The 22921-nt window shown below is 43.4% G+C and overlaps 1 protein-coding gene across 5 annotated transcripts in view; it reads left to right on the top strand.

The window, feature by feature from the left end:
• The first annotated feature begins 4185 nt into the window (after window positions 1-4185).
• The window catches only part of LOC108002290 (complexin), a 215973-nt gene continuing 197237 nt past the window's right edge, over window positions 4186-22921 (top strand). For 2 of the 5 annotated variants that reach the window (XM_062085855.1, XM_062085853.1), the window contains exon 1: window positions 4186-4766. The gene's annotated coding sequence lies outside the window, so the exon portion shown is untranslated. Of the gene's footprint in view, window positions 4767-18121; window positions 18219-22921 lie in introns of those variants that run through there. The other 3 variants (XM_017063883.3, XM_062085852.1, XM_062085857.1) reach the window with 3 other exon arrangements.

Here is a 22921-nt window from a genome sequence, read left to right as displayed (position 1 = left end):
ATTAACGGATCACAGGCGGAGGCGGAGGAATGCGGTTATTGCTTTCATTCGGAGCAATTTTTCATCGAGGAGGAGGAGGAGGAGGAGGAGGAGTGTATTAGATCGGATCGGCGTACACCGTTCGCATTTTTCACGAAACTTTGAAATTTCACTCGATATCGTATTGCTTTTCGACCTTTTAATTTTCCCCGATATTATTCGACCGATATCAAGTTATTTACTCGGTTATTTTTTTCTTCGTACCGGTTTATCGATCGCGGTCTTACGAATATAGGCGCGCGTGTATCGATCGATTCTCGGTGAATAAGAGAGTCGAGCGAAAAGTATTCGCAAAAGTATCGAATAAGAATCGGTGTTGAAACAAGGTTCGACTCGATCGTTTGCTCCAACTGAGGCAGGTACAGTTTCGAACGGACGGATTTCTGCAGCATTCCGTTTTCGCGGAGAGGAAAATTGGACGCGCTCGTTAGGGCAGTCGAAGGGAGGCGCACAACGTGATACGGCGTTCGTACCGTTAATGAATCAAATCCAAGGGAGAGAGGAGTGCAAGCCCTGTAATTTTCCAGGTTGACGAGCTCGCTTCTCAACTGCCACGCTCCCGGCCGAGATGTTGCGCGTCGGCCAAACATCCTTGCGCAGTCGGATCGCAGTTGAATTTCGTTCCTTACACTCGATAGTCAAAGGATGTTTACAATTTACTTACTACGCCCCCGTTTGCATAGCCCGTCGATCGGTCTCTGAGGAGGAGAGGCGGCTCGACGCCACACAGGTGCGAAACCCTCTCGGCAAAATCGTTTGGGCCGGAAAGAAAGAAAGAAAGAGAGAAGATGTTCGAGGGGAAAAGGCGGGAGCGTGGCCGAGAAATAGCGAAAATAGGAAAGGCGGAGAACAAAGAGAGCCGCCCGTTAACCTCTTTGTTACGTGAACCTTTGCTTAATCTCTGAAAGCGGATTGAACACGTCGCGCGGATCAATAAATTACCGCTCACTTTGAACTATGTTTAAAGGGGATATGTTTAGTGCACACGTACCGGCAGCCACGTCGGATCTCGGAAAAGTATCTCGTTTGATTCGCGGTTTCGTTTACTCTAATTTTCCACCATCGCGATTAATTCCCCTCGCGTACATTTTCCTTTCGAATCTCGTTCCATAGAGCTGGAATATATATATATACATATACGCTTGTTCAAATTTTTTTGCGCTTCGCGGAAATTTTTTTTTGGAATTTTTATTTCATCATCGTGGCGCAATATTTTTCGTTATAAATAACGAAAGGTGTATATAACTCGTTAGCGTGGATTCAGCCACGCCAGTCCCTCCTTGTTTCGCTCTTTCTCTCGAAGAAAGGTTATCCGTTAAAAAGAAACGCGAAAAGACACCCGTTAAAAATCGCGAACGAGATGGCATAATTCAACGTTGAATTCTCCGAAAGATAATCGTGCGTTTTCCCGCTTTTCGACACGCTTATCACGATCCACATAATTCCGAGACTTATAGCGGAGCATTATACCACTAACATGGATTTGCACTTCGCCAGTCCCGGGATGTGATTCCAGCAGCATCTCTTGGAACCAAAGTCTGGCGGGCATCCGAGGAACACCGAGAATCCATACGCACATGCCAACGCGATACAACGTCTCGTCTTTCTTTCTTTCTTTCTTTCTTCCTTCCTTCCTTTCTTTTCCTCTCTTCTTTTCCTCTCTCTTCCTTCTTTTCACCGTCAAGCTAGATTTTTATTTTATTCCGATTATTATCGCGCGGAATAAAAGTTTAACTCTAGTTTCCAGAAGTAATTAAAAAACCAGAATTGCGGGCAAACGGAATGTTTTCTTTCGAAAAAAGAAGCTCTCTCTTTCTCTCTCTCTCTCTCTATCTCTTCGTCTACGTAAAAATGTTATGAATCGCCGCTGTTTCATTCCACTTCTCAACGGTTTTTTTTTCCTTTTCTTCTTTTCCCCGCGCAAAGGACAAAGGCGAGAGAGAGAGAGAGAGACGGTCGAGAAAAGAGGAAAACGTTGCACGCTCTCCCTCTCTGCAACGAGAATCGTGCCGGGGAAGAAAAAGAAGCGTTTTTTCCCCCCTTTTTCCCTCCAGTTTCTTCCTTTCCTTTGATATCTCGTAATTATTGATTCGATTAGAAATTCGATATTCCAAGGAGGGAGGGGGCGAACGTGTAAAACGTTGCTGGCAGAATCTAAGGAAATTACGTAATTTCCGGCTTCCCTGTCACGAGGCGGGCCCCTCTCCCCCCTCTCGTTTCATGGTTTCGCGTAAGGATTTCTACCGTTTCCAAGATGCATCTGACGTTCCCTTATCCAGTTGTTTACGCTGTTACTGACACGTTTAATTTTATCCGCACGGTCACTTTACCTTCCAGCAAACTCCAACGTGTATATATGTGTATATATATATATATGTATTTTGCCTCGACAAACTTGCTCGCGGCCAATTTGGCATATCGTCCTCGATCCCGTTCGTCCGCAATTATAATTAAAATCGCGATACGCAGCGAGGAGCAACGTTTCGACTTGTTGCATTTCCTTTCGTCCGCCTCTAAATTTCCTCGTCGATGAATTCCTTTGCTCCACTCCTCCCCCTCCGAGCACTCCGTTTGCCTCACCTTCGAGGGCCATCGATCTAACGTCGGATCACCCGTCGGATTCATCCGGCATCCGCGTGACAAAGCTCCACTAAATCAACCCCGTTACCATCCTACGCGCCCAACAGTTTCTGCACCGAACAGGTATTCCAGACAGTCGTAAAATTTTTCAACGATAATGTCACGACATTACACTTTCTTCGACGACGTCGAGTTTTATCGAGTTAACGAGTTTATTTATACGAGTTTATGTATTTTCAGGAGAGAGAGAGAGAGAGAGGGAGGGAGGAGGGGAGGAGGAGAAATAAAAAATAAAAGGAAACGGAGACGAAAGCCGTGTGTTACGTTACGTTAGCGCGACAACGTTTCCGTGTTTTCGTTACGTTACAAGCAACAACTAGACTCGAGAGCCGGCCTTAAAAAAATATTGCGCTAACTTTTACCCATATATACCCGTTTTCATTTCTCTGTCAGTTTTCTATTCGGAATAACGTTGACCCAGATTTACATTTTTCCACAGACACAGCGTTCTCGGCTAAAAAAACGTTTGCCTATGTATGTACACGACACACACACACACTCGTGGAAAAGTTGCGTTTACTTAATGGATCCCAAGGCGATATATGCGAATGTCTTTTATTGTCGCTGCGTACCACGGGAAGTTCGATCGTTGCGAACTGCAAACGAAGCATGTCTTCGTATTAGGTATCGGCAGAGGAGGAGCGGGAAGGGAGGAGGGTTAGATGAGCGAAATAACCGCGACATGCCGACATGCTTCTTTTATCGATTCCGTAAAATACGTATCGGGATAAGTTATAAGAGATATCGTTCCATTTCCATCCGACGATTTATACACAGCTTTAAGGATAACGCGTTTATTATAACGATGAAATATCTCATTTTGGCTCACGGCGGAGAGAGAGAGAGATGCAAAAGCGTTGCCTAAATTCTCATCATCCTTCGACCTATATCCCGGCTTTTTTTGCAATTTTGCGCGAGCGAAGTTTTCGGGGGATGCATCTAACGGGGAGGCTCTGTCGATAGTTTGAAAGCTGATGATACATACCTGGTATAAGGTGTAGCCTTAAAAATAACGTCAAAGAACGTTTAATTAGATAACAAGGATAATAATAAAATTGGCGATTATATTATATAAAAGGAAGGAAAACGAAGATACGAAGGAAGATAATAAGGGAAAATGATGGAAAAAGATTATTAATAAGATACGACAATTGAAGGATAGTTAGAGGGGAAGGATTTTGTTTATCGTGCAAGCAGAGGAAAGCGTAAAAAATTAATCGAATAAACGCGAAAGAGATTCGAACGGTATAGAGAGTAAATATCGAAGTACGGAAAAATATATACGAATATATACGAATACCGAGTGACATTCGTATATAGAGGAAAAGAAAGAATAGTAAATAAGGGATAAAGAAGGAGGCGCGGGACAGAGGAGAAAGAAGGAAAGGAAAGGGTAAAAAGGAAGAAGAAGAAAGCATAGGTATATAGTCATAGAGATAGAAACGTGTGGTACGGCGTACGCCCCGCCCTCTTCTCGACTCGACTCGTCGCTCTCCCTCTCCCTTTTCCTCTCGAATCCCTGACGGTAGGGTTCTCCGTTGGTCGTGCACCCTCCGTCGGTGTGTGTCAGCCCTTCTCCCCTTCGCTCCTCTTCGCGCTCGTTTGCGAGCTTACATCATACCATTTTCGATGGATCGATGGTAATTCGGTAACCCTCCGCAGTGCGGCGCCAGCGTCGCCGCTAGAGCAACTCAGCCGCTCAGTTGGAACTCGGGTTCACTCAGTCTACGACCGTTTGCCACGAGACTTCGATCACATCGGTCTTTCCCCGTCTTTCTCTTCCTCTCCTCCCTTCTTTTTCCCGCTTGGAGAACAGAAAGCAACTACCACCACCACTACACACCACCACCACCATTACCACCACCGCTGGCGACGCCGTCGACGCCGACGCCGCTGCCGCCACTATCGCCACCACCACCACCACTGTCACCGCCACCGACGACCGGAGAGACGCACGTAGTCTAAACGTGAGACTCGCACGGACGTTGTCGTTCGTCCTCGCCGGTGGTCCTCGTACACTGTTTTTCGAGCCAGCTCCGGTTGTACTTCGACTTCATCCTTCATCGAGGAGTGATCAGAGATAACAGGTGAGTCGCGATATAATATCTTTTTACTTATCGAGTACAATTTGCGCATCGCATCGTTTCGATGAGATCACCGCCGTTGTCACGTTTCCAATGTTTAACGCGTCCCTTCTCTTGTGTATGTTTTCTTTCTTCTTCCTCTTTCTTTTTACGCGTTGTTTCTCGCGTAAAAAGCGATGTATGGTATTTGTATACACGTATCCTAACCTTCCCGGTATAACAACACGCGATATTTGTTTTCGTCTGACGCGTCGTATTAGGTCGAAACGCTCGTAATATGAATTTCAATGGTGGGAGGGAGGGGATAACGAGGAAGAAACCCGCGTGCGATATCGAAAGATTTCGAACACGTCGAAGTCGCGTCAAGTCGAGCGCGGCTATGTTCACGGTATATCGCGCGTAGATTGTCGTTCTCCGTCAGCCGCGGCGTATCGCGTATTTTCCTGCTCTCTCTTTTTCGTGGTCGTTGGTTGCGAGAGGTACGTGTTCCACGGTTCGATAAAACGCAAGGGTTAGGCCGCTGCAGGTCTCTCTCATCGATCTTGAGTTGCCTAAGTCGTCGACGCTCGTGGCTTTCCACTTTCTCGTGGTCGTGTGTATGGTGTACCCGTCGTCAAAGTCTCCACGCGATTTCCCCGCGGAAACGCTTTACCACGTCGTTATCGCTTCCTCTCCCATATCTACGCTTTACTTAACCTCTACGAACTCTCGTATTTTACCTCGATGTATTTTGTTGCTACGCAATCGGAAACTGCACGCGTATCTCTGATTCGTAAACAATCCGTTAAATGAAATGGAATGCAAACGATAACAGTATAATATTTTTTTTCGTGCATTTTAGGAGATAATATTGGAGGAAATACGATGTAATATTTGCGATCAACTTTACAACATAGATATTATCGTAGCAATTGCGTTTCAGATCTAATTTGAATGTCATGTTAACACGGTGTTATCATTTTCCGTATCGTTATCGGGTAAACCAAGTTCCATTAGGGAAATGTAACTTCGGCGGGTCTTAAATTGAATGGCAGTTAAAGGGAACTATTTCTGTGATGTATGCAGCTTGATGGAAAGTGTATCGAGAGCGCGTCGTTCGTTGTTCGGAAAGTGTGTTTTAGAGAATAATCCATTTAAGTCGATTTCTAATTCAAGAACCAAATCCTTCTCGAGTACTTACGTAGCTTTCAACGGGGTGAACAAATTTTATTTGGTCGCCGTTAAATTGACGGAAACCAGAGACACGAATGAATGCACGAAGGGACGCAAATCGTTTCGCGTTTAAGAGGTTAGGAGAATAAGAAAAGATCGAAGAGCAACCTACGATCGTTTCGTTTTAACCATTTTTCGTTTTATTGTCCGTTTTTATGGTATTTTAAAAGGTTAAAATATATTATTTTCCTCGTGCGAGCGAAAATAAAATGCCTTCTAATAAATTATTCGTAATTCGTCTTCCGTAATTTAATCGTAATAAAAGTTTTTTCTCATTTATTACCGTATTTAAGGAAATGTATCCGTTCGAAAGGAGAGTAAGATTTTCAACGTCTTCGGTAAAATTTTCAATGTGTAAATTCGAGTTTGTCAAGTTTAAGTGATATTTAAAGCTCGAAACTTGGTGTACGAATTACTCGACAACCTATTTGTTGTTGGCGATCGTTGTTGCTCCTCTTAGAATGCGACGCGAATTTGAAATTTCATTGCTCGAAATTTCCCGAAACTTCGGGAAGTTATCTTAACTCGAAAATTAATTTCTTTTCGTCAAGTGGCATTATTACTCTGTCAACTTAACTTTACGCTTGTTAGACAGTTCGATTCGTCGTTGTCACAATTATTTGCCAACTATACGTCTCTGCCAACCCAATCTCTGTACCTCTCTAACCATTTAACTTGATAAATGTATATTGCACGCCCTCGTAATTAATGACAGAAGTGATACGTCGCTGTCTGATTATGCGAGTAGGCTTAACTCCGTCGCAATGAATCACAGACGTCTGTCACGCTGCGTCTCTCTTACCCTTCACGATCGTCAAACGTGTTTCCTTTCCAAAAGCGTCAATGGTCGACTCGTTCTTGTTCGGTTGTCGTGGATCCACGGATCATGGAAACGTCATCCCATCTCGATGGGACGATATTTCCGGTATTTCCCACGGCGGGAAATACTTTCGAAAATCTTCGCCTCGGCCGGCCATCTTTTACTTTTTTCTCCGCGAGAAAAAGGATTTCTTATTCCCGGGCGAGAATTTATAGGTTTAGGATAATAAAATTCAAAATTGAGAAAGGTGAAACGCAGTTTGTTTAGATTGCATCGTCGGGAAGAGGCGCTCGAACACGACGAGTTAGATTTTCCCTCTATCAGCAAGGGATTTCCCTGTTCTTTTGAGTGTGAAATTTAAGCTCGTACACGTTCAACCTCTTCTCTCGCGGCTTTAAGAAAATTCTGTCTGCTCGCGTCGAGTGGCCTCGTTTCGCATTCTTACGGCACGTAGCATCGAAATTGAGACGTCCTTCCTTGGGTAAAGTCTCGCCCGACCGCATTACCATTTTTCGGCAATCGAACCGAATCGATACTCCTCCGCCTGCTCTGGCGCCGTTCCTCGGCGTCGAGGCGCCGTCCAATCGACCCCCCTTCTGATCTATAAATCGCTTGTAAACCGACTCTTCTTTCCGTTTCATCGCTTCCTTCCAACGCTATCTTACTGCCCTTAATTTACATTTTGCCGGGAACGTTGTTGCCGATCTTACATCTTGGACCAAAATTCGACACGTTGCATTTTTCACGATATTTCGGGATCGAAATGTTCCTCTTTTGTACGTTCATATTTTCAGAACGGTTCGATATCGGCGAATCGGCGGAAGAATAATCGTGTTCGGTTTATTTTTAAAATATTCGTATAACTAGGTATCTAGGTGACACGGATATCACCAAGTGAGAACGTCGATCACGTTTAATATTCCATGGGACGTATCGTTCGAAATAGAAAGGTATGTCGCGATATTTTTCGTAACGGCCGATTATATTCGAATCGATGTATCGATAACACGATTCTTTTTAACTCGGTCAATGGGAACCAATACCCGATTGATCTCGTCCATTTCTTGGCTGACCAAACACGGCCCGTCACTACTAATTTTTCAATCCAAACATTCTAGCTGGTTAACCAGGCAATCGTGAATATCGGATTGCGTTTAAATCACGTTTCACGGGTCCGATGTTTCGAAAATTTACGAAGGGAGCACGGCTATATGAAACAAATCGTCGATACGTCGACGAATATTTTCGAATTGAAATACGGCGTGCTCGTTAAACGGAACGGTTCGATGCGCCCGTATACGTGAAAAATAACAGAATCACGATTACGATAATTACGACGAAAGAGAAGGAAGGATTCACGTTAGAAACGAATCGTTGAGAAATTTCTTCTTTTAAAAATTTTTTTTCCTCGAAACAAGCATCGACTCGTTTACCATTCCAATTGAAATTTTACGTTAGCAATGATATCTTCTCTCGAGTTAGAAAATTTAGAAGAAAAGTGCGAAGAGATGGACGGCCGAGAGGTGAACGAGAGAAAGTGACGTTTGAAGGTTCGAAGGACGAGTCGTCGAGTGAGGATGAAGTGGGGAACGACAGTTTCCTCTTAACGAATTGGGAAGCGTGCATACCCCTAATGGGAAGGAGGAAGGTTTTCGGTTGAAACTAATTTCGAGCAGTCTGGACTTACGGATCCGTGAATCGCTAAGTAATTTTGGCAAGGCTTTGAGAGGTCGCGATGATAATTTCGGACTTGGGCGAAGTTGAGGGTAGGTCGTGGTGGTGCGCCGGCCTGGAACTGTGCAGGATGAAAAGAAAAAGGGTGGGACCGGCGAAGGGGGACAAACGAAAGCTCCGGGAAACATATATTACAAGACGCTCGTAACTTACCTCGATATCGATCGGTCGGGATGCAATGGCGAATGTTTTGAACGAAACCCTTTAGCCCGATCCATTTCGTTAATTTCCTTTTTTCCCTCCCTCCCGTTCTATTTCTATTTCAGACTCGAGTCCCTTTCAGCCTTCCTCGATGCCGATCCCTTTTATCCGTTTTTAAAATTTTTTCCTTTATCTCGCGAAACGAATCTCGCGGATTTTTTTCCTTTTTCGTGAAATATAACGAGCGTATAGCTCGGTTGCATTCCACCGTGTTTGCGCGCGCTTTAAACTTTCATTTTGATGCTTTTATTCGTATATATTTCATTTTTTTTTTTCGCTTACCGCGCTACTTCACATCTCGCGTTGACGTAGTTTCTTTTTTCAAACCGTGGTTAATATAAACCACGCGTCTCTTTAGTACAAAAGCCTTGAACGTACTTTTTTTTTACTCCGCGCTTCAACACGAAGACCTTCACACGTAGGATAAATGGTCGTTTCTTTTTCTTTTGGGAATTGATCGCTAAAAATCAATTCCCTCTCGTTTTTCCCTAGAGAATTTCGATGTTTTATTTAATCGTTAATTAACAGAGAAAAGAACGAGACTTGAAATTATCGTTAGCTCGTCCTTATGTGTAGGAGTTTTATCTCTGACAAATGTTGAAAACGATCGCGATCGAGGCGAGCTTTTTCTGGATAATAATCTTTCTTCTCATAGAAGATAAAGAGATTCTCGCGCAGAAACTGCTCACTGTTCAATTGTTCTTAAAATTATCCATAAAAACAAAGTTATCATCCCCATCCGCTGATTCCTGCCAAAATCTACCCTCGAATTTTTATTTCAAATTATGCGCAATGTTTGGCGCAGTCGTGGTCCGATTTCTCTTTTTTCCATCTCCCTTCGTTTCCTCTTCTCGATTCTTCGCTCCTTTCGAAACGAAACGAGGGAGGACACCTCCTTCCCCCTTTTTTCACGCCCGTTCCATCTGCACGACGTATTTCGTACACGCAATTTCACGCGATTCGTGTCGTCGACATGGAACGCGGACAGCCAAGCCCTTTGATTATCGACCAGCCACGGCGTATCGTCGATTATCAGTTTGGAATACAGGCCATCCTCGTATATCGCCCTCGCCCCCGATTATGCTTATATCTCGATAACACGGATTGGTCCCACGCGAAAGATTAAACCTCCCGTCGATCCACCATTTCACCGATTTCGTTAATTGTCCACGATCGGGACAAGTTCCACATCCCGAATATCACAAGATTTCTCGATATTTATCGGGACGAGTATGTGCATATCTTTCCTTATTCTTTTTTCTCTTTTCCTTTTGCCAATCTCCGTACATCTCTGGAATATATTTTATGGCGGATTTTTTCTCGAAAGAGAAAAAGAGGAAAAAGGTAGATTTGGGGGATGGTTGGAAGAGGCGGCTGTCCGGCCGACGATCGATCTGTCCATATTTGCCTATTTGCTTTTAATCTGGCGAAGGAGGAGAGGTCGGACTCTCTTCTGTCCATAAGCCTATTAATCTTTCTCGAAATTGGGTCATCGTTGTTGTTCGATATTTAATCGGCCCAATCTTTTCTCCCTCCCGCGGATGAAATATCTTCGCGTCACTCCTGGACGGAAGATCCTATCGATTTTCCCTGTCGAGTTTCTCGTCGTGGTCGATAAGTTTTATCGAAAAAAAGAAAAAAAGAAGAGGATCGAACTCTACTCTCCATAACAAATATGGCAAATGTGTCCTGATTAATTTCATCTCATGGCACGCTCGAGAAACAGAATCGGTGGAAGGAAAATTTCGTGTCTTCCGCGAGAAGAGGTTTCTTCTTTAAACGGGTTGTTCAATTATTGATCACGTTTGGCCGGGTGTGGGTTTGTCGGTCGGCCGAAGAAAAATAAAATTTCTATCCTACATAAGGCGCGGCCGGCTGAATCTCGGGGGGAAACAATGGAAAAGTTTCGGGCAGGATTCCAAGTTGCATCTGGACCGGCTCGCGTATTTTCACGTGTCTACGCGGCAATCCTCCCTCCGATATAGTCCTCGGGAGGGACTGTAGTCGGTGGAAAGCTCCACGAATGCCTCCTGTAATGTTCTTGGCCTGTCCTACACCGAGATACCGATTCGAGCCCGTCGAGTTGCAAGGACGCCATTTGTCGAGAAAGCCGTGACCTTTCGCGGTATCGAACGTCTCCTCTCCGCCCTTTTTCTTCTCCTAATCGTTTCTCTTCTTATTAATTATCTCTCTCTCTCTCTCTCGAAAAAAAGGAAAGAAACGACACTTCAAACGAATCGGGGATACCGTTTCAATTTCCATATAACATTGTCGAAGAAGGAACGGACAAAGGAGAGATAAAAAATGTATGAAATTATCCGTGATTCCGTTTGGGATAAGCAGCTTTCGTGCAAATTGCGTTAAATTCTTTTTCAATTCGCGGGATCGGGGATTGGCTAACTCGGGATTCGGTGATGAATTTCGAATTCGAGGTAATTTCATCCACGCGTCACAGTCACAGTTTCGAATATTTTATCCCGATTTTGAAAATTAACCCGTGAAAGTTAAACGCGAACGAATCTGACCTGGATACGTATACGTATAACATACACATATACGCGTACGCACTTATACGCTCCGCTTTTTAAAAATCGGCGAAAGGCTGGCGAAAGGAAAGGCCGCGAAATATACACTTTTGACAGGAATAACCGTTTAAAACGACCACGAGTATAATTCGGCCGACCTATATCGCTAATTCGGTAAATTCGCAATCTGGGTCGATCGAAACAGTGGTAACAAGGTGGCCACTCGTGACGTTGGGGGAGGGATACCGATATCTTTGCTCGAAATAAATTGAGAGGGAGAAGTCGCTCTTTTTTCTACACGAAAATATCATCGTGTATCCGGATAATTTACCATCGCGTTGTTAACCAATAACGGAAACAGTTAGAGAAATATTTCGTTTGACCTAGATCACGGTGATATCCACCACGCGTTAATAACCTATGTATCCGTTTTATTAATTGATAACGTTCGAGTCTGAATTAATTTATCCCCTCCCTCCGAACCTGGTCGGAAAAAAATCCATACCGTTGGACGAACCATAAATATTCGAAATAAAGAGAGAGAGAGAGAGAGAGAGAGAGAGAGAAAGATGGAATTCAAAATGTGCCAATTACGAGAGGCGATGAATCGTTTTAATAAATATACCTCGAAAATCACGGGATCAAGGGGCATAATAATAATATTAATAATAATAATAATGATGATGATGATAATAACAGTAATAATAATTCATTACTCGAGACGGGCAAAGCTGTCAACCGACGGGGCTTTAAAGATTATCATCGATGTCAAGTTAAATCTTTGGCTTCCGACCCTCGTATATATATATATATATATATTCATATATATATTCATATATAGGTGAAGGATTAACAACGGCCACGATCCTTCAAAATCCTATTATACGCGATAATTCACGTGTGTATATCATTCGCGAATAGAGAGAGAGAAAAAAAACTATTACGCGACACAACGCGGTGCACATTTGACTTTGTAATTTCTTCCGGGGGCCGGAAGGTACGCTGGCCGGCTGATGTTACATTCCGGTAATAAGTCGACCGAGGGGGAAAGTTTTTCCTTTTTTTTTTTTTTTTTTTTTTTAATTCTTTTTCGAGGATATCATCATCTCTCTCCCCCCTCCTCACCCCCTTGTCTCGCCGCGGGTTGAATTTCATTCCGGGCGAAACGGAGAACTAAAATTTTACAGTGGCCGTCGGTGCTAAGGGTAATTAAATTACGCGCCCTTTCTATATCCATTATGGGCGGGTGTAACGAGAGTAACGAAATTACCCCGCATTACGAACTTTAATATAATATAACGTACCGGGCATTTGCATTAATGCATTGATATTGGTTGCATCGTCCAATTATTCGTGGTTATTGTTTCGCCGATATATAATCTCCTCGTCTAGATTCGCCGTGAAAAATGTTTAATTCGTTGGTACGGAGATGGAGGGATCCGTGAAGGGGTCGGTCGCGGTTCGAATCGTTTCGTTCCCCTTCCCAGTTCCATATTCGCCCGTTCGCCGCGAAGGCGAATAAGCCGCTTTAAAACCGTTTCCCTTAACCGCGACCGATCGAATAAATCGTGGCCGCGTGTGCATAACTCGTAGCGGCGTACACGGCGCTTGTATACGGCGCGTGACGTACGGTTAGAGGATCCGTCCGAGACGCGTGTTTGAATTGTTGCAAATGGCGTTATCTTTCCGAAGAAGAATCTTTCCTTCCGCCTCTTTTTAGACGCTGCCTACGCACTAGATCCGATCATGCATATTCTACCCGCTACTTTTCTCCGACACAACTCCACCTGGATCTTTATTTCGCGATAAATAATGTTACCAAGGCACTCGCCCGTGCGAGCAGTGTTGCCGTTTCGAGATAGTTTCTCGGTGTTCGCTCATTCCTCGGCTTAAAGTTGAAGCGAGAAGATACGCTTTGTTGGCTACGTAGAGTGTACGCTCGTAGAAGAGCAATTTGTGCAGTTTGAATATTCGAATCTAAGAGGTGAAATACTTTCGAAACTATTAATTATTTTTATATGATGTTAATATATCTATAATATGTCTTGTTATATTATATTATATATTCGCATAGATTATTATCTCAATCTTACTCGAATTTATAAATTAAACGAATCGTAATTAGTTAGAATTCTTTGGATTCTTGATGCATCCAAGTTTAGATACAGATTAATAAATTCGACAAATACCAATCGGCATTCCTTCCACGAGATTTTCCTTTCAACATTTCTCAACGATACTCAACATTTCCCGCGTGGAAAAGTTCCATGTGCGAATCGGTCGAAGGAAGAATATATCGAAGAACGAATGCGAATCTGTCTTTCAAAATTATGTCGAATCTTCGCATTGGAAGTGCATCACGTGACACGAGGGATATCATTTACGAAAGAAAATTGGAAAATTCGTTGCTGCGCGGCATGGCTCACACGATGCTCTCCGTCTCTTGGTCGAAAGATAAACACGGGAAAGATGAACTCGAATTTCGGGAGCTGCGAAATACACGCATACTGTGCGGTTGTAACATGTGCCGAGTTTCGAAACTCATTCGCGGGATGGAAAATTACCAGTCGGATTAATCTGCCGCGTGCCTAGTTGCACATACTTAAGATGCATACCGCCGGTGCACATAGATAACTGGCATGTGTACGAGGATGGATGATTGTCTCGTGTCTGACGCCGAGGATGAAATCCTTATCTGTTTCGCTTTCCACGGACACGTCCCGATTGGAAAAGTTACTAATTACCCTCTCTCGAATAAGTTCACGCTCCGAGTGTGCTCCATTTCCACGCGCCTTTCTTTCCAGATTTGCATTCCGATTTTCTGGAAACGCGACTTGAATTTCGATCAACGATTTCTCTTTCTCTTTCCACAAGAATTTTATATATTTCATACGGGAGAAATATTTTATATATTTTTTATATTTTCTATTCGTATATTTTATTTAAATATTTTATACACGAGAAAAAAATTAGGAAACGAGGAAAAAACCTGTACACGTTGGAACGATAAAAATTTACAAACCGATAATAGCGATACATTTGTAGATAAGTTTGCAATTTGGAAAAAAGCAGCGCCGATTGAAAAAAGAAAGTAAGAATAATCGACGATGCGGCAATTATTGGGCAACAGATTTCATAAATCCGGGCCCGTTATTTTGGGTGGAAAAATCACGCGCGACGCGGGAAGAAAGAGGGAAGGCGGTCGCAAGAAATACGGTCTCCGGTCCATACCAGGGATTAAATTGTACCGTTAGCAGGATACGAAGGGGCATTACGGTATCTCACGAGCACAGAGGACTAAATCTGGACGTCAGGATTCGTTGGAGGAAAGGCACGAGCCACGCCGTACCTTATCCCCGCCCAGCTCCGCAAAATGCACCCATAGAAGTGGACTAGATTGTCGTTGCATAATGTACTCGAACTTGTGGTCACAACCTCTCGGGCGTAAAGCTCGCTGTTCTCTCCCTCTGCAACACTCGTTCTCCCGTCCTTTATCTCCCCCCTCCCCCTGCTAGTTTCGCCGATCCTTCTCCATTTGCCTTCGTCTTTGGCCTTGCCTTCTTTCGCGAACAACCCCCATCCGTTCGAGATGTTGACAGTTCCTTTCCTCACTCGCTTTTTCCACTTTCTTTCTTCCTATCTGTCTTAGATCGACGGTAGTATTCTCGAAAATGCATACTTGTGACTCGATGCCAAGCTTTTGTGAGTTCGTTTGAGTGATTTGACCGTATATCTTCTGTCAAACGATACAATACAAGTAAGGGAAAAATCTTAAAAATCTCTCGTACGTTTAACTTTGTCTATAACGTGTATGATAACAGATCGACGTCATCGTAATCCTCACGTAGATCGTAGATCGCATAGTTTCGAATGTACTTTGAAGAAATTAATTGACCTACGAATTTCTTCTTCCGAGATGCAATAAAATTCGTAGAAATTTACGATTTAAATCCGTAGGTGATTGGAATCAGTTTTTCTATTTTTTTCTTTTTTTAGAAAAATTCGAACTAACTTCCCCTCTTTGTCGCCATACATTTCTTTCGTCCAATTCGATTCCAAATAATTTGTCTCGCCAAACATCGGACTACTAGGATTTCCAATGAGCGGATTATATCCCCTCACCAACGGAGAGCTTAAAAATCAGATTTCGTCGATCGAAAGCGTACGATAACAATAGTAATAATAATAATAATAATAATAATTGTTTCGAAACAACTCCTTGAAATATTTTTAATTACGCACGGGATAAAATCCGCGAGGAACGGCCTGAAGAGTCCGGCGCAACGATTCTTCCCCGGAATGAATCACGAATGCCTCTATTAAGGGAGGCAAATTATTCCCGGCAAAAATATCGTTCCCATTGGGAGATTTTACATTTTCGAATGAAAGCCGCTATCGTTCCTCCCCTGTTATTAAAGAGGGGGAGTGGAAGGAGGGAGGGGGTGGGGGGAAGGGGAAGAAAAAAGAGAATGGGAAAGTGGGCCAATTATTTCGCGCAGCGTCAAGTAGCCCGCCTTCTTTCTCCCGGTCTTCGATTAAACATCTTCCTCGGGGGAATCTCCTATACATTGCTCTTATTCCCAGCTAATAAACTTCGTTTCCGATCGGTTCATCACCCGTCGAACATTGTTACTACACGAACAACCTATTTTTCTCTCCCCCTCCCTTCCAATATCTCGCGCGATACCATTGATTCGATATAGATTGCTATGAGATTGCACTTCTTCCTGCGTTATGGAGTTGTATCGGAGAGTTTAGATCTCTCATCGAAGAGAAATTCCATTTTTTCCCCCCTCTCATCCTATTTTCCCGAAAAGAAATAACTCGAGACGGAAAATTCTTTCCAATTTTTCGTTTATATATACGTATATACGTGGAAATATAACCTCTGATCGATTTCATTCGATCGTTCACTTTCATAGATACTTTCTCCAGCCGAAAGTTAGCCGGCTAACCTTCCGATCAATCGGTATCCCGCAGGATAGTCGCGACAGTCGATAGGTACAACCTTGGTAGACCCGTGATAGGGATTGGAATTGTTCTCCGCCAACGTTCGTTACCAAAATGGTTCGTTATCGAAAAAAAGGAAAAAAAGGAGAAAACGAGCTCTCCTACAGAGAGAATCGATATCGACCTTGATACTGATTGTACAAATATACGCTCGATAAAATGGAACGTTTCGTTTTAATTTTACAAGGTAAAGGTTTGATAAATAACATATAATAGGTCGTTTGATCGATCGATCGATACGGAGGAATCCTGAGATACTCTTTGATTTCGTTGGAGCTCGAGGAATTATCCGGTTATTATCCGTTATTAGTCGAGAAGAGGGAGATTGAAGGCGGATCGTTGCGATCGATTACGCTAGGAGAAAGAGACGGTGTCGTAAAGTCAGATTGTCTGAGGGCAAGGAATTCAGGAGTCACGATTTATTTATGGAACAAACCGAACACTTTCACGAGCGACAGGATCGAATCAAAGAAAATGGAAATTTTTTTCGATTATTTACCGTGTCGGATTCGTTGCTCAATCTTTGCCTACCAATTCTCCCTTTGAAACGGTTCCAATCCGAAAAAAACTTCACACTATTTTCGACGCTCGAACGTCGAGAAACGAAGAACGATCTCGTATAAAAATGTATTAGAAAAAAAGAAGAAGAAGAAAAAGAAAGTTTTTTTCCTTCGTGTATTCATTTTACTTCTATTTCCCTTGATTTTACCTAAATATATATCCAAATTGATGAAACGAGCCGGGTGGACGCCAGGATTTCAACGCCGTTTCCACGTATTCTCGCCGGAATTACACACTCGTTTCCCCTGTATTTACGCGCCGATTTACCGGTGAAATTGGGCCGACGACGACGACGACGTGACCTAAACCCTTTGTCCACCGCGAGAGATCTGTGTCAAAATCGCGACGAAAAAAAATCTCCTTCGACCCTCGTCACTTGCAACGAAAGTATATCAAAGTTTGGTTCGAATGGAAAATTCGAGACGACGGGTGTAACGAGAGCAGATCGAGTCGAGATATTAGATATCAAAGTCGTGTCTCAAAGATGATTTTATCGCGACGATAAAGCTCTCGTCCATCTATCCATCCATCCATTCCCCGGGACGAGAGGCGATTAATCTTTGATTAAAACGCGAAACTCGCGGCCAAAATGGCGCGCGCCAGCTAGTTATCAGGCTCGCAGGCGATAAACGAGTATCCTTTACGACGGCGCCATCCTATTTTAATGCAATCTCGCGGCATTGATGAAGATTCTCTTCTCGTAGCAGGGGGGGATGGAAGTGAAATCTGGTCCAACGTGGGATCGCGTAACTATTAGTTAAATGCATTTAGCGTCTATTAGTGGCGCGTTTCCGCGTTCACGCTATGGATGACTAACAATCTGGGCCGGCTGTTGTGACGCAAAAAGGTAGGCGATAGCCTACGTCGAAAGGCGTGAAGCCTTCTCGTAAAAGCATGGAAAATTGCGTTATGAATGCACAGAGGGTTTTTAATGGACATTTTGATGTTCAATTACCGCGACCATTTCGCTTATAAATTAATTTCTCACGAGACGCGGGACGAGCGCCGCGACTTGCTCTTCCTCACGGATGGATAGACACCTTTTCGAGACCCATTTACCCGACGACAGTTGGACGATTGAATTATTCAAGAACGAACGGGCCGGTAAGATGATAGCCGCCATCTCCGAGAGATGGTTTTAAATGGATGCCTCGCGCCTCCCCGCCCGCTTTCCTCGCTATTCCATTTTTTTCATCATCATTCGGTGGAAATTAAGTTACGCCGAATCAACACAAATCGCGCCGTTTCTTCGATCGTCCCCAACCCTCTCCAATTTTTATTTTCACGCAGTGAGTCGTGGCCGATGAGAGGCGAAAGAGCAAATGTAACCATGGATCGAGATCGCCACGAGGGCAACTTTTTCGACAAACGGAATTGTGTGTAGAAATGGTGGTGAGTGAAAAATTGATCGGAGGTTTCGCTTTCGGAGTCCCGCGAGACTCCTTTCTCCGCTTTCCCTTCTCCCCCCATTTTTTCCTTCCAATTTTGTGCCATTCCACTTCTGGTTTTTCTGGTTCGCGTGCAAGGACCGAGGTTGAACGGCGCGAAAGAAGCGAAAGAAGAGGAAGGAAAAGAAAAAAAGGAAGAGAGAAAAGAAGAGGAAAAAGTAGAGAGGACCGGCTATATTCGTCCGCCTGGTCTTCCAGTTGTACCACTTGCGCCTTTGAGCCGGCAAGGCGCAACTATGGAAGTTTAACTAAGAGGAAGGAAGGGGAGGATTATCTTTTTAATCCTATCCGGCGCACTCTCATCGCCAAACATCTCTTCTTAATTCGGCCAAGATAAGAAAGTGTATAAAACTATTATCGTTCTCGTTCCATGGCGATAAATACGGCGGGACCGTTCCCCTTGTTTAATACTTTTTTCCGTTTCTTCCCTTCGTAAAGGAATACGGGAGCCGCGGACGAGGAGACAGTAAAATCGCGCAAGGATGAAAGGCGCTGTTTTAATTAAACGGGCTTTACTTGGCCCTGCGCTACTACGGCTTTGTGCGTATGAAATTTAATATCGTTGCCTCCATCAACGGTATCGCGGTTCGCGATAATTTACCCTTTAAAACTTTAACCCGAATCAAGGAATCCAATTCGTACACGCGTTGCGTTCGATGATATTCCTTTTATTTGTCCACGATTCTTCTTTCTCCGTGTTATACGATACACGTTTCTTCGTTTCGACGTAGCTTTTAATTAACAGGGGGGGAAAAAATTTTCGGTTTCGTGATATTTGCTAGATATTTCGAGGCTCGTGAAAGGACTCGTGAAAAAGGAAAAAATTGAGGGAACAAATCGTTCGGACCATGGCTCGGTTTCGAACAAACTTTCCCCTCGTTTTTTCGCTCTCCACGCTTTCGTGGAAAGCCTATTCGAGTTTTTCGAAATTCTCGTAGCGGGATGTGTCGCCACGGACCGATTCGAACGCGTCGACTCCTACGTGTTTCCGTTTCATCGAATTTCTCCGTACGCGCGTAATTTTCCTTCCGTTCCTTTTTTCGCACCGGAGCCCGATGGTTAAACGCGACGACATATTTTCCATGAAACGGATAGAGCTTTCTCTTTTCCCTGGAAAACTGATACGGATTTATTACAGGCCTCTCTCTCGATATTGAAAAAGAAACGCGTATATCAGTCCTGTTTACATTTAAACCTCTTCGATTAATTCGCATCGAAAAATGGAAATGAGTTACGAACAGAAGATGGATCGTGATTGGACGCTTCCTTAAAAATTATCCTGGAATTTCATCAACGAAGAGGTTCGAAATTCGTATTTCTTTTTTTTCGCCCATCCATTTATTCCTCTTTCTCGGCCCCTTCCACCCTTCCACGATGTCACTCGAACGTGGCAACTTCGTTATCTCCGGCTACGTCCGTCAACCCCGTCAAACGTTTCCGACGCTTTGTGGGGCGCGAGTTTCGCTCGCGTCAAGTTCGGTGCGATCGGCGTTGCGAGCCGACATCCAGGGATTCCGTCCTCGTCCTCGTCTCGACGGCTTATCCGTTTAATTAACGAGACAATGCCGAGGTTGTGGAGATTGTAGGCGGCAGGTCCGCGGGGGATTGAAAACCGACAATATCGTTATTGTTTACTCGATATCCATGTCTCGGCTCGACGCAGTCGCCCACCAGGAACCAGCCGTTTTTTCCAAATTGTAAATATCTCGATTTTTCTCTCTCTCTCTTTACTCGAGAATGGATGAATTTTGCAAATTTAACGATTCTGTAACTTTTCGCTATCGAATTTCGTTTTTTCGTTTCTGTTCCGTTCTATTCGTCCATTTGTGTTTTATTGGAGAAGTTGAAGCTGTCTCGTTTTCGTTTCTCGTGAATTTCTTAAAGATCTTTGTTCAAATTTTTCTTTCAAATCGTTTACATGTGCCTCCGAATTAATAATATTTCTTTCCACGTTTTAATAAATCGAAACGTTTCTTACGTCTCTAAATAAGAGGTATCGAGGCACTCGTTAACATTCGAGGCACGTCTGATCTCGAAAGTACGCAACGACACCAATTTAACAAGTTCGAACAAATTTATCGATCCCGTAATTCGTCAACTCTCGGTATGAATTGAACCGTCTCCTCTCTCTCTCTCCCTTCCCCTTCCCTGCGCCAGGGAATAAATATAGCGGTGACGTGGCTTCTCGTTACACGGTCGAGAATCACGAATAAGCTATTCTTCAAAACGTGGGAATAATACGAAACATGTAGAGGCTTCGATCTCCTCCCTTCTCCCTTTTTCATCCAGAAATACGTACGATCCCTGGAACGCAGGGTGATCTCGAGCTCGCAACGTGTAACAGATATCCTAAAAATCCCCTCTCCTTTTGAATAAAACCAGACTCTTGTTGGGGTACGTATATAAAAATTTTTTCTCTCTTTCCCTTTCCCTTTCCACCGAGACCTGGTCTCGAAAATACTTGGCCTCGAAATTCGCGTGGCGCGAAAGGGCGGGATTATCCGAGATTATTTCCGATTTTACTCGGAAATTCGCGGGTTCGCTGGATAATTTCATTCGATCTTTCTTCTTCTTCGATCTTCCTCCCTCTGCAATTCGCAATTGGTAAAAGAAGGAAGAGTGGGGTTTTTTTTCTCGCCCAGGGACAGGAGAATAATTTCGCAATGCTTGCACGCGAGTTAAATGCGATGTATGTGGCTGGCGTGCTCGAGCGTTAAAGGCGATGCGCGACAACGAGGCATACATACAAATGGCATAGGAATAGGAACCGATTGGATGATCAATTCAGCGGATGTTTAGTGTCGTACTTGTCGAAAACGAAATTAACGCTCGAGGTCGATGAAAACTTGTTAAAAAGGCGAATCGGATCAACTCTCGAATCGCGTGGGCGGAGGTTTGATGAAATTCGCCCCGTTCGCCTTTCGCCCTCTCTGCGTCTCGCTCTCGTGCACGTACAATACGTTCGTTGGTCGACGCACGAATATACGAATGATGTAAAATGTCGCGTGAAACGTTCGTTCTCAAGGTACTTTTATTCCATTTTTTTTCTCTTTCTTGTCACTCGCAATGGAGTGAGTCGAAAATTTAAACCTCTCTCTTTCTCTCTCTCTCTCTTATCAACTACCAGGAAATAATATTCCGGGTATATCGCATAACCTCGACGTTTTAATATAATAATCATTATATTCTCGTACGTATGTTCATATTTTTATCAATTTTGTAATGTTTTTTTTTTTTATTTTCTTTTTTGCGTACGTGACCTCGAAATTGTGTAACGACGGGGCACTGGTAAAATTCGTTACCAGGAATATCGATACACGGTGTACGTTTCGTGTTAAATAATTCGAATATTTTCCCTTTTTTTTTTTTTTTTTTTTTCAGGCGAATATAATCGTTACGCGCGCGAATGTAGACGAGGGAAGGTGGAATTTTTAGTTGCCATTTTTCATTCCCGGCCAGCAATACGGTATCTGGTGATACAAATTTTCCTGGCCATTTGCCTCGTTATCGCGTACGTTATATAGGTGGAAATATTCCATTTCCATCCATCGGCGAAGAGCTCTCGCGATCCGCCAAGATCTTTTTTTCCTTTTTTTCCTTTTTTTCGGCAACTAATCGCTCGCCCGGCAAGAATTTCAATTAACGTATCCCGATTACATTCTGTAACTTGAAATCTCATCATTCCATGATGTCGGGTAATTAGCGGTCGATGATGGATGAAATATTTGAAATCTCGTTGAAAAAAGGAAAAATGTTCGCAATGGCATCTTGGAGGTATGAAAAATATTCTCCCCGCTATGTTATCGAATCGGAGGACAATGGGGATGGATTTCGAGATTCGTCCTCGCGATAAAGTTTTTCTGCATTGTGCGATTTTTTTAAATTTTTAAAAAATTTTTTTCCATGCGACGTGACGAATATTTCCGCTCTTGTTAAGCAATTTCATAACGCCATCTTGAAGATGATGAAAAACAATCTTTTCTTCAATCGGTGATGGACAATTTTATTTGGGATCGATTCTCTATCGATTCTTCGCGCCCATTTTGCATGGCAAAGCAAGTCCGAGTATCGTGATTTTTTTTTCTATTCTTTTTTTCTAAATTTTCGCGCAAATAAATAAAATCCGCGAGCGATTGCAACTTCATCGTCCACGGATCGTGGACGAAATATTTCAGATCTGTCGATCTCGTTCGAAAAAAAAAAAAATGACGACAATAATGGCATCTTGGATGAACGTGGAATATATTCTTCTCGTCGATTCAATTACCAACGAATCGGTGGACAATGGTGATTTCGATGGAAATTGCGAAACGAGTCGATTTTCTATTGAAAATCGCAAACCTTTGGGCATGGCATGATTTTTTAAAAAAAATTTCCCGCACCAGGGAGGATCGAGAGACGTAATCCGTGAGACGGGTGACCGCAACGGATGGTCCCCATCCATGGAAAATGTTTTTCTGGGTTTCCTCGCCGGCAAGAATCAACGGGTTGCCTTTCGATTCGTGACGAACGACAGAGAGAGAGAGAGAGAGAGAGAGAGAGAGAGAGAGAATGGTTTTTAATGGAATTTATGAAGTTATTATCATTGCACGGATCGATAAACGAAGCGTGTTTTAAATCCATTTCTGCTCGATACGCCGTCGATTA

Source organism: Apis cerana, linkage group LG15, assembly GCF_029169275.1.
Source record: "Apis cerana isolate GH-2021 linkage group LG15, AcerK_1.0, whole genome shotgun sequence".
Lineage (NCBI taxonomy): Eukaryota > Metazoa > Arthropoda > Insecta > Hymenoptera > Apidae > Apis > Apis cerana.
Note: the sequence above shows the minus strand (reverse complement) of the source record. Positions and strands in the feature narration are given on the sequence as shown.